The following is a 14209-nucleotide window of genomic DNA, read 5'->3' as shown; positions in this document are numbered from 1 at the left end:
CTTTACCAAGAGTTGTTCATACCTTTGGAAAATCACATTGTCAATGGCAATACCATCTATGGCATTAATATACAACACATACAGCTATAAACAATATTTGTAGTTGTATTCAGGTAGATATTAAATACAGGTGCCAACATCAGACTGCCTCATTTGTCTCCTTTGAGATCATGTCTGAGCATTTACACACTGAAATACATATCTTTTATTACAAATAACTTTCTCTTTCATTGCTCATTTATGTTACAGTTAGAACATTATATATATAATATGGGTTATGGATTGTACTATGGGTTGTATTATCGGTGAATTTTATTTTAGAATGGTAAAAGTATTGCCGAATATTTTCAATAAAAATTAAGACATTGGGTCTGCAAGAATTGAGAACCACTGAACTATCACAAATAGGGTTAGTTTAAAAGGGAGCATTGCCAATTATGACATTATGAACTGGAAAAATACTCCTGTATTTTGGAAATACTTAACCTCAGTGTTATTCAATTGTGTTTTTTCTTGCCACACCATGTGGCATGTGGAACTTCCCCAACCAGGGGAAGACCTTTCCTGATGGCTCAGACTGTAAAGAGCTTGCCTGCAATGCAGGAGACCTAGGTTTGATCCCTGGGTCAGGAAGACCCCCTGGAGAAGGAAATGGCAACCCACTCCCATATTCTTGCTCGGAAAACCCCATGGACAGAGGAACCTGGCAGATAACAGTCCATGGGGTTGTAAAGAGTCAGACTCGACTGAGAGAACCAGGGGGACCAAGGATCAAATCCATGCCCCCTTCAGTAGAAACAGTCTTAACCACTGGACCACCAGGGAAGTTCAGAGTGATTCAATTCTAAATTATTTTTTTCATTACTGTAGTGATTTAAAAAGTAAATACAACTTCCAGGAAAATACAAAAAGAATATATCTGTACTTTTTCCTTTTTGAAAAGACAAAGGCATTTCCCTGAACTGTGTAACTTCCAGATTGGCTCATGATCAGTATGTACCAGATTTTGAACCCATGGATAATGGTCATTTTTTTAAAATGAAGTGAATTTTGTGTGGATTGATTCAAAAAGTGCTGAAAATCCCAAAATCTTTCCCAAATCTGTCTTAGTGGGACTTCCATTAAAGGTGTTCAGTTCAGTCGCTCAGTCATGTCTGACTCTCCACGACCCCATGAATCACAGCACGCCAGGCCTCCTGTCCATCACCAACTCCCGGAGTTCACTCAAACTCATGTCCACAGAGTCAGTGATGCCATCCAGCCATCTCATTCTCGGTCGTCCCCTTCTCTTTCCGCCCCCAACCTTTCCCAGCATCAGAGTCTTTTCCAGTGAGTCAACTATTAAAGCTGTAGTCCAAGATTAATATGGCAGTTCTTCTGAAGGAGGGCAGCAGGTAAAACCTCTTCAGTCAGCAGCTCTTGAGTGTGAGGTCATTGAGGCGAACGTTTGTGAAACTGCCATTTCTTAGATCTGGTAGATTTTGCCCACTTAACCTCTAATGAAATAAGGCATAGACTAAGGACTCTCATACCTACTGGGACTGACGGGAATAAAGAAACTCTGCTTGGAATGAAAAGTGAAAGTGAAAGTCACTCAGTCGTTTCCAACTCTTTGCGACCCTACGGGCTATATAGTCCATGGAATTCTCCAGGCCAGAATACTGGAGTGGGTAGCCTTTTCCTTCTCCAGGGAATCTTCCCAACCCAGGGACTAAACCCAGGTCTCCTGCATTGGGGTGGATTCTTCACTAGCTGAGCCACTAAGGAAGCTCAAGAATACTGGAGTGGGTTTCCTATTCCTTCTCCAGTGTATCTTCCTGAGCCCGGAATCAAACTGGGATCTCCTGCACTGCAGGCTGATACTTTTCCAGCTGAGCTATGCGGGCAGCCCCCTGCTTGGAATTGTAGCTGACTAAAGCACTTTGAAAACAGTTAGCATCAAAAACCCTTTGGTAAAGGGGCATGGCAGTGATGGATTCACTTGAATAAAGCTGCAAAATCTCAGAAGGCCAAAGAGCACCTACAGATACCAGAAACTGGGCCTTGGCCAGGGAACCTGAGAAGGATTTTGGTCTTGGGCATGGCTGACCGTTGTTCCATTTCTGTGATAGAACCAGAATGCCAGGCATTTACCAAAATATAACTCAGAAAAATGAGCAAGTTCTATTTCCCGAAGGGATATACATGTCGAATGGAACTTCCAGAGATAGGAGTTGGTCCCCAATGTCAAACTGTACCTGATGGAGGCTTCAACATGAGACACATTGTAAAAGAAATAGCAATCAAAAAGTATGCCGTTTGTAATAAGGTCGTAAAAACAGACTCATAGATCAATGGAAGAGAATAAAGAGTCCCCAAATAAGCCAGTGCATATACAGTCTATTACTTTATGACAAGGTGCCAAGAATATACAATGGAGAAAGAATAGTCTCCTCAATAAATGTATTCGGAAAACTGAAAAAACCACGGGCAAAAGAATGAAATGGGACGCCTATATGTACCATATGCAAAAATAAACTCAAAATGAATTAAAGACAGATTCAAGATCTGAAACTGTAAAACTTCTAGGAGAAAACGTAAGGAGCAAGATGCTTGACAGAGGTCTTGGCAAAGATTTTTTTGGATTTGTCACCAAAGGCAATGGAAATAAAAGCAAAAATAAACAAGTGGGACTTCATCGAAACCAGGAAGTTTCTGTACTGAGAAATAAATCAGCAATAAGATGAAAACTCTCAGGACGAAGAAAATATTTGCATATATTTATATATATCTAATAAGGGGTTAATATCCAAAATCTACAAAGTACTCACACAGCTCAATAGCAAAAACTCAAACAATTCAATTAAAAAATGCACAGAAGAAGTGAATAGACATTTTTCCAAAGGAGACATACAAATGACTAATAGGTATATGAAAAATTCTCAGCATCACTAATTATCAGGGAAATGCAAGCAAAACCATAATTTAATATTGCCTCATATTGTTAGAATGGCTTTCATAAAAAAAGGATGTCAAGAAAAAAAGAACTCTTGTGCATTGTAGAAGGGAATGTAAATTGACATATCCACTATGAAAAATAGAATGCTGCTGCTGCTGCTGCTAAGTCTCTTCAGCCGTCAGTTTCCTCAAAAATAAAAATGGAACTATTGGATGCAGCAATCTAATTACTGATTTTTAATATCTAAAGAAACTGAAAACAAGATCTTAAAGCAGTATTTGTACTCCCATGCTCATTGCAGCATTATTCAGTGACAGCCAAGATATAAAACAACCTAAGTGTCCATCAACATATGAATGGATAAAGATGTATCATATATACATATATATATTTATATGTGTGTACATTTACAGGGACTAGGATGGTGGGGAAAATAGAAATGTTGGTCAGAGGGTACATATTTGCAGTTATGTGAGTGTGAATAAGTTTAGAGATCCAAGGTACAGGTATGATGGCTATACTTAATACTGTATTAAACAGTGGAAATACGCTGCGTATAAATTTCAGGTGTACTTGTCACACACAAAACATGATAACTATGCTATTAATACTAGCTTGATTATAGTTATCATTTCACTATGTATATGTATATCAAATTGCATGTTATATACCTTAAATATATTTAGCTTTTATTTTAAAAATATTTAAATTATAGTATTAGCTTTTAACTTCTGTCATTTTGAAAGTACTATCAATACAAAATTTTTCAAAAGTAAAAGACAAACATGTTCTTTATTTTAACACTAGATGGCAGCCAAAAGTAACAACTTGTATCTGCTTTTCAAAGCTCTGTCACTTGAGTTTGAAGCTTAATTTATTTTTAAAAAGGGTTAATTTATTTTTAAAAAGGGTTGAGAAAAAAGAGAAAATGAAACAATAACAGTTTTATATGGCTTTTGAAACTGTGCTAGATTCTCAGGGTTTTTTTTATTTTTATTAAAAGGGATATTTCAGAGTAACTTCCTGTGGGAAATCTACTGAAAAAATATTATTAAAATATAACTCTTTAGCTATAAGAGCAAAAATAATACTGAAAGCAAATATTTTGGCCTAGGTCATAGAGATTTTCAGTCTTTATTTCAATAACAGTTGTTTTTGTTGAGTCGCCCAGTCGTGTCCGACTCTGCCAACCATGGACTTCAGCACACCAGGCCTCCAGGTCCCTCACTATCTCCCAGAGTTTGCCCAAGTTCATGCCCATTGCATCGGTGATGCTGTCCAGCCCTGTCATCCTCTGATGCCCTCTTCTCCCTCAATCTTTCCCAGAGTCAGGGACTTTTCCAATGAGTTGTCTGTTTCTATCAGATAACCAAAATACTGGAGCTTCAGATTCAGCATCAGTCCTTCCAGTGAATAATGAGAGTTGATCTCCTTTAAGATTGACTGGTTTGATCTCCTTGCTGTCCAAGGGACTTTCAGGACTCTTCTCCGGCATCACAGTTCAAAGGCATCAATTCTTTGGTGTTCTGCCTTCTTTACGGTCCAGCTCTCACAACCATACAGTAGCTGCTACTAATTTTTGAACTCAGATTATGTTGATTCTTGCAAATTATTTGTAGAATACACAGTTGTTTTATAGAAGATTGAGATTTAGGTGACCTATTTTTATTTTTTAATCACTGCAATTTGCAAAGTATTTGAATGTCTTTAACACAGGATTTCAGGAAAATTCCCTACATCTTAAATCCTGAAAAGGCTGGGGCATATGAGGAAAAGTATCTTACTGATCTTCCGTTACAATGACAGCCTTTGATTAGCTCAGGGAAACTTTTATTCTTCAGACTTGTAAATAGTGTGATGAAGTATTTTTCCAAATTCTGTGCTATGTGATTTGTAATGGCTGAAACCTATATCAACCAAAAATAAAATAACTAGGAAAGAGAAAGCAAAATAATTTTATCCTCTCTGGCCCAAGGTTGAATGTGTGGTGTCCATTGGGTGCCAAGGAAAGAGAAGTGCTCATGACGATTACTGATGTGAAAACTTATTTTGTGTTGTTTTAATAATCTCAAGCAGTCCCAAAAGTTATAAATAGAACGCAAATAGCTTCTTTTTCTGAACCATTTCAGGATAAGCTGCTGACCTGATGCCCCATCTTCCTAATATTTCAGTGTGAATTTCCCACAAGTAAGAATTTTGTCTCCTATAAGTCATTCAGTTCAGTCACTCAGTCGTGACCGACTCTTTGCGACCCCATGAATCACAGCACACCAGGCCTCCCTGTCCATCACCAACTCCCGGAGTTCACTCAAACTCACCTTCATTGAGTCGGTGATGCCATCCAGCCATCTCATTCTCTATCGTCCCCTTCTCCTCCCACCCCCAATCCTTCCCAGCATCAGAGTCTTTTCCAGTTAGTTAACTCTTCACATGAGGTGGCCAAAGTATTGGAGTTTCAGCTTTAGCACCAGTCCTTCCAATGAACACCCAGGATTGATCTCCTTTAGAATGGACTGGTTGGATCTCCTTGCAGTCCAAGGGACTCTCAAGAGTCTTCTCCAGCACCACAGTTCAAAAGCATCAATTCTTCGGCGATCAGCTTTCTTCACAGTCCAACTCTCACATCCATACATGACCACTGGAAAAACCACAGCCTTGACTAGACGGACCTTGGTTGGCAAAGTAATGTCTCTGCTTTTTAATATACTATCTAGGTTGGGCATAACTTTCCTTCCAAGGAGTAAGCACCTTTTAATTTTATGGCTGCAATCAGCATCCACAGTGATTTTGGAGCCCAAAAAAGTAAAGTCTGTCTCTGTTTCCACTGTTTGCCCATCTATTTCCCATGAAGTGATGGAACCAGATGCCATGATCTTAGTTTTCTGAATGTTGATGCTGGGAGGGATTGGGGGAGGGAGGAGATGGGACAACAGAGAATGAGATGGCTGGATGGCATCACCGACTCGATGGACATGAGTTTGAGTGAACTCCGGGAGTTGCTGTGATTCATGGAGTCACAAAGAGTCGGACACGACTGAGCGACTGAACTGAACTGAACTGAAAAGCAATTAAGATAATGAAAGTTTTTATCATAAGTTTTTTTGAAGTTTGATAAAAGTCTCTTGATGACGAAGGTGAAAGTCAACATTGTTAGAAGGCTTTATTAGTACTGCTTTTTGGAGTGCAATTTGGAAATAATAAAATTAGTTTTAAAGGTATACCTTTCTTGGTATAGTAATTCTATTATATGTTGGTTCTTAAAAAAATGTGCCTGTCAACGCAGGAATTCTATGAGGTAACTGAAAACAAATAGAAGTATACGTTTTAACTTAGAAGAAGACCTCCCTATTACTAAGTAGGGGAAAAAAAAGTTGGATCCTTTCTCCATATCTCATGCTGTAGGTAAACATCTAGTCTTTCAGTGGCTCCTGTGAAAATACATCCTGAATCCAACTACTTCTTATCATCCTCACTATTCAGTTCAGTTCAGTTCAGTTGCTCAGTTGTGTCAGACTCTGTGACCCCATGGACTGCAGCATGCCAGGCTTCCCTGTCCATCACCAACTCCCAGAGCTTGCTCAAACTGATGTCCATAGAGTTGGTGATGCCGTCGTTTGGGGAAATGTGTAATTTTCTTGGTTCTGTTTCATCAAAGCAAAAATTTGAAGCAAGGGAGGAATCCCTATTAAGCTCAGTTTTATTAGGAAAAACAGGATAGTACACTTTCGAGGAGAGAGGGCGGGATAACCCAAAAGACAAGAGAAGAGAGACTTCAATCCTTCTAGGCTTCCTCTTTTTATACATTGTCTCCTCCCCCTTGAGCCTGCCGTATAAAATTGGGCTAGCCAGGAGGGCTGTTTGTTTTACCTGATGTCCTCACTCCTGTCCTTAGACCTTCCTTTGTTCTATTTTCACTGGCTTTTCCCTTCTTTGTCTTTTAGCCACCACCATTTTGGACTCCTTTTTCCTATTGTAACTACCTTACCTATTCTTTGCAGCCAAAGATGGAGAAGCTCTATACAGTTAGCAAAAACAAGACCAGGAGTTGACTGTGGCTCAGATCATGAATTCCTTATTGCCAAATTCAGACTTCAATGAAGAAAGTAGGGAAAACCACTAGACCATTCAGATATGACCTAAATCAAATCCTTTATGATTATACAGCGGAAGTCAGAAATAGATTTAAGGGACTAGATCTGATAGATAGAATGCCTAATGAACTATGGACGGAGGTTCATGACATTGTACAGGAGACAAGGACCAAGACCATCCCCATGGAAAAGAAATGAGAAAAAGCAAAATGGCTATCTGAGGAGGCCTTACAAATAGCTGTGAAAAGAAGAGAAGACAAAAGCAAAGGAGAAAAGGAAAGATATAAGCATCTGAATGCAGAGTTCCAAAGAATAGCAAGGAGAGATAAGAAAGCCTTCCTCAGTGATCAATGCAAAGAAATAGAGGAAAACAACAGAATAGGAAGGACAAGAGATCTCTTCAAGAAAATTAGAGATACCAAGGGAACATTTCATACAAAGATGGGCTCGATAAAGGACAGAAATGGTATGGACCTAACAGAAGTAGAAGATATTAAGAAGAGGTGGCAAGAATACACAGAAGAACTGTACAAAAAAGATCTTCACGACCAAGATAGTCACGATAATGTGATCACTGACCTAGAGCCAGACATCTTGGAATGTGAAGTCAAGTGGGCCTTAGAAAGCATCACTACGAACAAAGCTAGCAGAGGTGATGGAATTCCAGTTGAGCTATTTCAAATCCTGAAAGATGATGCTGTGAAAGTGCTGCACTCAATATGCCAGCAAATTTGGAAAACTCAGCAGTGGCCACAGGACTGGAAAAGGTCAGTCTTCATTCCAATCCCAAAGAAAGGCAATGCCAAAGAATGCTCAAACTACCACACAATTGCACTCATCTCACACGCTAGTAAAATCATGCTCAAAATTCTCCAAGCCAGGCTTCAGCAATATGTGAACCGTGAACTTCCAGATGTTCAAGCAGGTTTTAGAAAAGGCAGAGGCACCAGAGATCAAATTGCCAACATCCGCTGGATCATGGAGAAAGCAAGAGAGTTCCAGAAAACCATCTATTTCTGCTTCATTGACTATGCCAAAGTCTTTGACTGTGTGGATCACAATAAACTGTGGAAAATTCTGAAAGAGATGGGAATACCAGACCACCTGACCTGCCTCTTGAGAAACCTGTATGCAGGTCAGGAAGCAACAGTTAGAACTGTACATGGAACAACAGACTGGTTCCAAATAGGAAAAGGAGTACGTCAATGATGTATATTGTCACCCTGCTTATTTAACTTATATGCAGAGTACATCATGAGGAACGCTGGGCTGGAAGAAGCACAAGCTGGAATCAAGATTGCCAGGAGAAATATCAATAACCTCAGATATGCAGATGACACCACCCTTATGGCTTGTTGGCTTGAAGCTCAACATTCAGAAAACGAAGATCATGGCATCTGGTCCCATCATTTCATGGGAAATAGATGGGGAAACAGTGGAAACAGTGTCAGACTTTGTTTTTTTGGGCTCCAAAATCACTGCAGATGCTGATTGCAGCCATGAAATTAAAAGACGCTTACTCCTTGGAAGGAAAGTTATGATCAACCTAGATAGCATATTGAAAAGCAGAGACATTACTTTGCCAACCAAGGTCCGTCTAGTCAAGGCTATGGTTTTTCCCATGGTCATGTATGGATGTGAGAGTTGGACTGTGAAGAAAGCTGATGGCCGAAGAATTGGTGCTTTTGAACTGTGGTGTTAGAGAAGACTCTCAAGAGCTCCTTGGAATGCACGGAGATCCAACCAGTCCATCCTAAAGGAGATCAATCCTGGGTGTTCATTGGAAGGACTGATGCTAAAGCTGAAGCTCCAATACTTTGGCCACCTCGTGCGAAGAGTTGACTACTGGAAAAGACTCTGATGCTGGGAGGGATTGGGCCCAGGAGGAGAAGGGGACGACAGAGAATGAGATGGCTGGATGGCATCACTGACTCGATGGAGGTGAGTTTGAGTGAACTCCGGGAGTTGGTGATAGACAGGGAGGCCTGGCGTGCTGTGAGTCATGGGGTCGCAAAGAGTCGGACACGACTGAGCGACTGAACTGACTGACTGACTGAACTACCTAACACATCGAACCATCTCATCCTCTTTCGTCCCCTTTTCCTCCTGCCTTCAGTCTTTCCCAGCTTCAGGGTCTTTTCTAATGAGTCAGTTCTTCTCATCAGGTGGCCAAAGTATTGTAGTTTCATTTTCAGCATCAGTTCTTCCAATGAATCTTTAGGATTGACTGCTTTGATACCCTTGCTGTCAAAGGGACTCTCAAGAGTCTTCTCCAACACCCCAGTTCAAAATCCTATTATCCTGTGCCATTGAAGGCCTAGCAAGGTATACGTGGCTCCTTAAAATCAGGTAATTTGAGGAATATATATTGAAAAGACTGTTTAAAGATATGAGTAGAATTTAGGAAAATCCACAAGGGTTAGTATAAAATCTTGGGATTAGCAGCAGTGGAGAACCCTATCACTATAGTCTAAAGGGGCTACTGATGGGAGATGTTATAGAACCTGGAGAGAGCAGATATTTGGAGAGGGCTGCCCGGGAAGAGTTATGGTAGAAGAACAGCCCAACTCCTGTGACTTTGAGGGAGTGAATCTGGAGAATAAGAACCCTACTCACTCTCCTCCTGCTCTCCAGTTTCTGCCAGTGTCTTCTACTGACTGAATCAAACCAGTCTTCTGGGCACAAAACACCCATGAGAATTGAAAGGCATCTGGAGATGCAAACAGAAAATATCCAGCACATATCCTAATCCAAGGCATAGCCTTCTAACTGCTCTTAATTTTTCTCAGGATTTTCTTACTTGCCACTATTGCCATTTAAGGAGTAGGTAAAGGAATCTTTTTTATTTTTATTTTTTGCCAAAGAACACTCAAACTACACAATTGCACTCATTTCACAAACTAGCAAAGTAATTTTGAGCATCTCCACGCCAGACTGCAACAGTACGTGAACTGTGAACTTCCAGATGTTCAAGTTGGTTTTAGAAAAGGCAGAGGAACCAGAGATCAAATTGCCAACATCCTCTGTATCATCAACAAAGCAAGAGAGTTCCAGAAAAGCATCTATTTCTGCCTTATTGACTATGCCAAAGCCTTTGACTGTGTGGATCACAATAAACTGTGGAAAATTCTGAAAGAGATGGGAATACCAGACCAGCTGACCTGCCTCTTGAGAAACCTACCTGCAGGTCAGGAATCAACAGTTAGAATTGGACATGGAAAAACAGACTGGTTCCAAATAGAAAAAGGAGTACGTCAAGGCTGTATTCAATCTGCTTGTTTAACTTCTATGCAGAGTACATCATGAGAAATGCTGGGCTGAATGAAGCACAAGCTGGAATCAAGATTGCCGGGAGAGATACCAATAGCCTCAGATAGGCAGATGCACCACCGTTATGGCAGAAAGCGAAGAAGAACTAAAGAGCCTCTTGATGAAAGTGAAAGAGGAGAGTGAAAAAGCTGGCTTAAAACTCAACATTCAGAAAACTAAGATAATGGCATCTGGTTCCAATACTTCATGGGAAATAGATGGGGAAACAGCGGAAATAGCAGCAGACTTTATTTTGAGTCTTTTAAAATCACTGAAGATGGTGACTGCAATGAAATTAAAAGATGCTCGCTCCTTGGCAGGACAGTTATGACCAGCATAGACAGCATATTAAAGAGCAGAGACATTATTTTCCCAACAAAGGTCCATCTAGTCAAAGCTATGATTTTTCCAGTAGTCGTGTATAGATATGAGTTGGACTATAAAGAAAGCTGAGCAATGAAGAATTAATGCTTTTGAACTGTGGTGTTGGAGAAGGCTCTTGAGAGTCCCTTGGCCCACAAGGAGATCCAATCAGTCCATCCTAAAGAGATGAGTCCTGAGTGTTCATTGGAAGGACTGATGTTGAAGCTGAAACTCCAATACTTTGGACACCTGATGTGAAGAACTGACTCATTTGAAAATACCCTGATGCTGGGAAAAATTGAAGGCAGGAGGAGAAGGGGACGACAGAGGATGAGATGGTTGGATGAGATCACTGACTCAATAGACATGAGTTTGAGTAAACCCTGGGAGTTGATGATGGACAGAGAGGTCTGGCGTGCTGCAGTCCATGGGGTCGAAAAGAGTCGGACACAACTGAGCAACAAAACTGTACTGAAAGGAATTCTTTATCTCTCTGTTAAAAATTTTTAAAGGTGTCTCATCACAGAATAAAATCCAAAGGTATCGGCCATCTCTCCAACGTCATTTCCAACCATTCTTCTCAAGGTCAATCTCACTGATCTTCTGCTATTCCTTGAATTTACCCATCAAGTTCCAGCCTCAGGATTTTAGACTTGCTGTTCCTGCCTGTAATATTCTCTCTCCAGATATTTCCATGGTTTTTGAAAGTTTTTTAAATTAAAAAGGTATTTTACTTATAAATGTTTTTAAATTTTTACATAATTTTAAACTTTTCTTTCTATTTGCAGTTATTACAAAATATTGGCTATATTCACTGTTTTGTTCAATACATCCTTGAGCTTGTCTTACATCCAATAGTTTGTACCTCCCACTCCGTTCCCTCTCCCCAGCTCCCCACTGATAACCACTAGTTTGTTCTTCTCTCTTCAGATTGAATGTAAGCCTTAAAAGGGGAGGAATTTTCTGGTTTGCTTACTGCTGCAAGCCCAGAATACAGAATAGTTTTCAGCAATACATGTTCATCGAGTAACTGTTAATAAAGGAATGGATGAATTACTGAATTCTCCAGAGCACAGGTCTAAGCAAGAGTTTTGCAATGAATACAAATAATCCACAATACGCTTTTTGATATATACCTAAATAACTAAAAATAATAGCTTTTAAAGTTTTTATTGAATTACAATGTAATTATGTCACAAAACAATTTGGTTGGTTCAATGGATAAAATCTTTTTATGTCTTGGTAACCTCAAGGGATAAAATAGCTTTTCTACCATTTTTCCAACAATGGTTGCTAAATACAAACCACTCTACTATTGACTCTGGACTTTGTGTATCCAGAGAAATCAACACTTTTTAAAATGGTCATTATTATTAACTGATTTATGAATTTATATAGATTTTGAGCTTTGGGATAGATATAATTTGTTAATAAGCCATTTTCTTTAAAAAGTCTGCTCTGTAGCCAATGACTTTTGTTAAAACCATAGAAAAGATGTTAAAAATTGACCTTCTGAGCTAATAAGAAGGCTGGAAGTTTAACTCATGCAACTCACTTTCCGTTCACTGGGCATATAAGCACCGTTTTATTTTCTTCATTAATCTGAACAATTTTGATCACTTCATGGGAAATAGATAGGAAAACAGTGGAAACAGTGTCAGACTTTATTTTTTGGGGCTCCAAAATCACTGTGGATGCTGATTGCAGCCATGAAATTAAAAGACGCTTACTCCTTGGAAGGAAAGTTATGATCAACCTAGATAGCATATTACAAAGCAGAGACATTACTTTGCCAACCAAGGTCCGTCTAGTCAAGGCTATGGTTTTTCCCGTGGTCATGTACGGATGTGAGAGTTTACTGTGAAGAAAGCTGATGGCCGAAGAATTGATGCTTTTGAACTGTGGTGTTGGAGAAGACTCTTGAGAGTCCCTTGGACTACAAGGAGATCCAACCAGTCCATTCTGGAGGAGATCAATCCTGGGTGTTCATTGGAAGGACTGATGCTAAAGCTGAAACTCCAATACTTTGGCTACCTCATGTAACGAGTTGACTCACTGGAAAAGACTCTGATGCTGGGAAGGATTGGGGGCTGGAGGAGAAGGGGACGACAGAGAATGAGATGGCTGGATGGCATCACCGACTCGATGGACATGAGTTTGAGTGAACTCCGGGAGTTGGTGATGGACAGGGAGGCCTGGCGTGCTGTGATTCATGGGGTTGCAAAGAGTCAGACACGACTGAGAGACTGATCTGAACTGAACTGAACTGTAAAGTTAAATGAAAAGAGCTCACTTTTTAGAAGTATGGCATCCATATAAGGCTCAGAGTGATTTTTAATATGCCCCAAGGAGATGATCCTTTAATGGCAACTATTTCTCTACACTATTTTTGTTTAATGAGAATGATCTTGCTTGAGCAAGAAAGGAATCAATGACTTAAGATATTGACTGTGTTTTCTGTTGCTATACAATTATTCTTCATTAAAGAATAAAATGGAAGATTAAAATCTCACAATAAACATATTCAGTTACTTTACATACAGTTTTCAATTAAGTTCTCAACAAGCCAAAGTAGGTATTAGGCTTTTACTAAAAGTAATTTATGAACCAGGATGTTATTTTCAAAACACTAGATATTTGATTAAATATAGCACTCATTTTTATTTGTATGTTCATCTTTGTTGCATTGATTATGAGATCCTCTTGGCTAAAGCAGCTTGCAAAGCTCAGAGTAACTTTTAAGTTGCAGAGGGCTCCACATGTATCCAACATAAAGCCTTTTAAACTGGAAAAGGTCATTCACTCCAATCCCAAAGGGCAGTGCCAAAGAATGTTCAAACTACCTAACAATTGGGCTCATTTTGCATGCTAAAGTAAGGTTATGCTCAAAATCCTTCAAGCTAGGCTTCAGCACTCTCTGAACCAAGAACTTCTAGATGTACAAGCTGGATTTAGAAAGGCAGAGGAACCAGAGATCACATTGCCAACATTCGTTGGATTATAGATAAAGCAAGGGAATTCCAGAAAAACACGTTCTTCTGCTTCATTGACTACATGAAAGTTTTTGACTGCATGGATCACAACAAACTTTGGAAAATTCTTTAAGATATAGGAATACCAGACCATCTTAACTGTCTCCTGAGAAACCTGTATTCAGGTTAAGAAGCAAAGGTTAGAACCTCACATGAAACAACAGACTGGTTCAAAATTGGGAAAGGAGTATGAAAAGGCTGGATACTGTCACCCTGTTTATTTAACTTAATATTCAGAGTTCATCATGTGAAATGATTAATCACAATCGGGAATCAAGGTTACTGGGAGAAATATCAACAACCTCAGATATGCAGATGATACCACCCTAAAGGCAGAAAGTGAAGAGGAATTAAAAGCCTCTTGATGAGGGTGAAAGAGGAGAATGAAAAAGTTGGCTTGAAACTCAGCATTCAAAAAACTATGATCATGGTGTCTGGTCCCATCACTTCATGGCAAATAGAAGGGGAAAAAGTGG

Source organism: Moschus berezovskii, chromosome 3 (assembly GCF_049115385.1).
Source record: "Moschus berezovskii isolate FMDL1 chromosome 3, NW_MosBer_1.0, whole genome shotgun sequence".
NCBI lineage: Eukaryota > Metazoa > Chordata > Mammalia > Artiodactyla > Moschidae > Moschus > Moschus berezovskii.
This window is presented reverse-complemented; position numbering follows the sequence as displayed.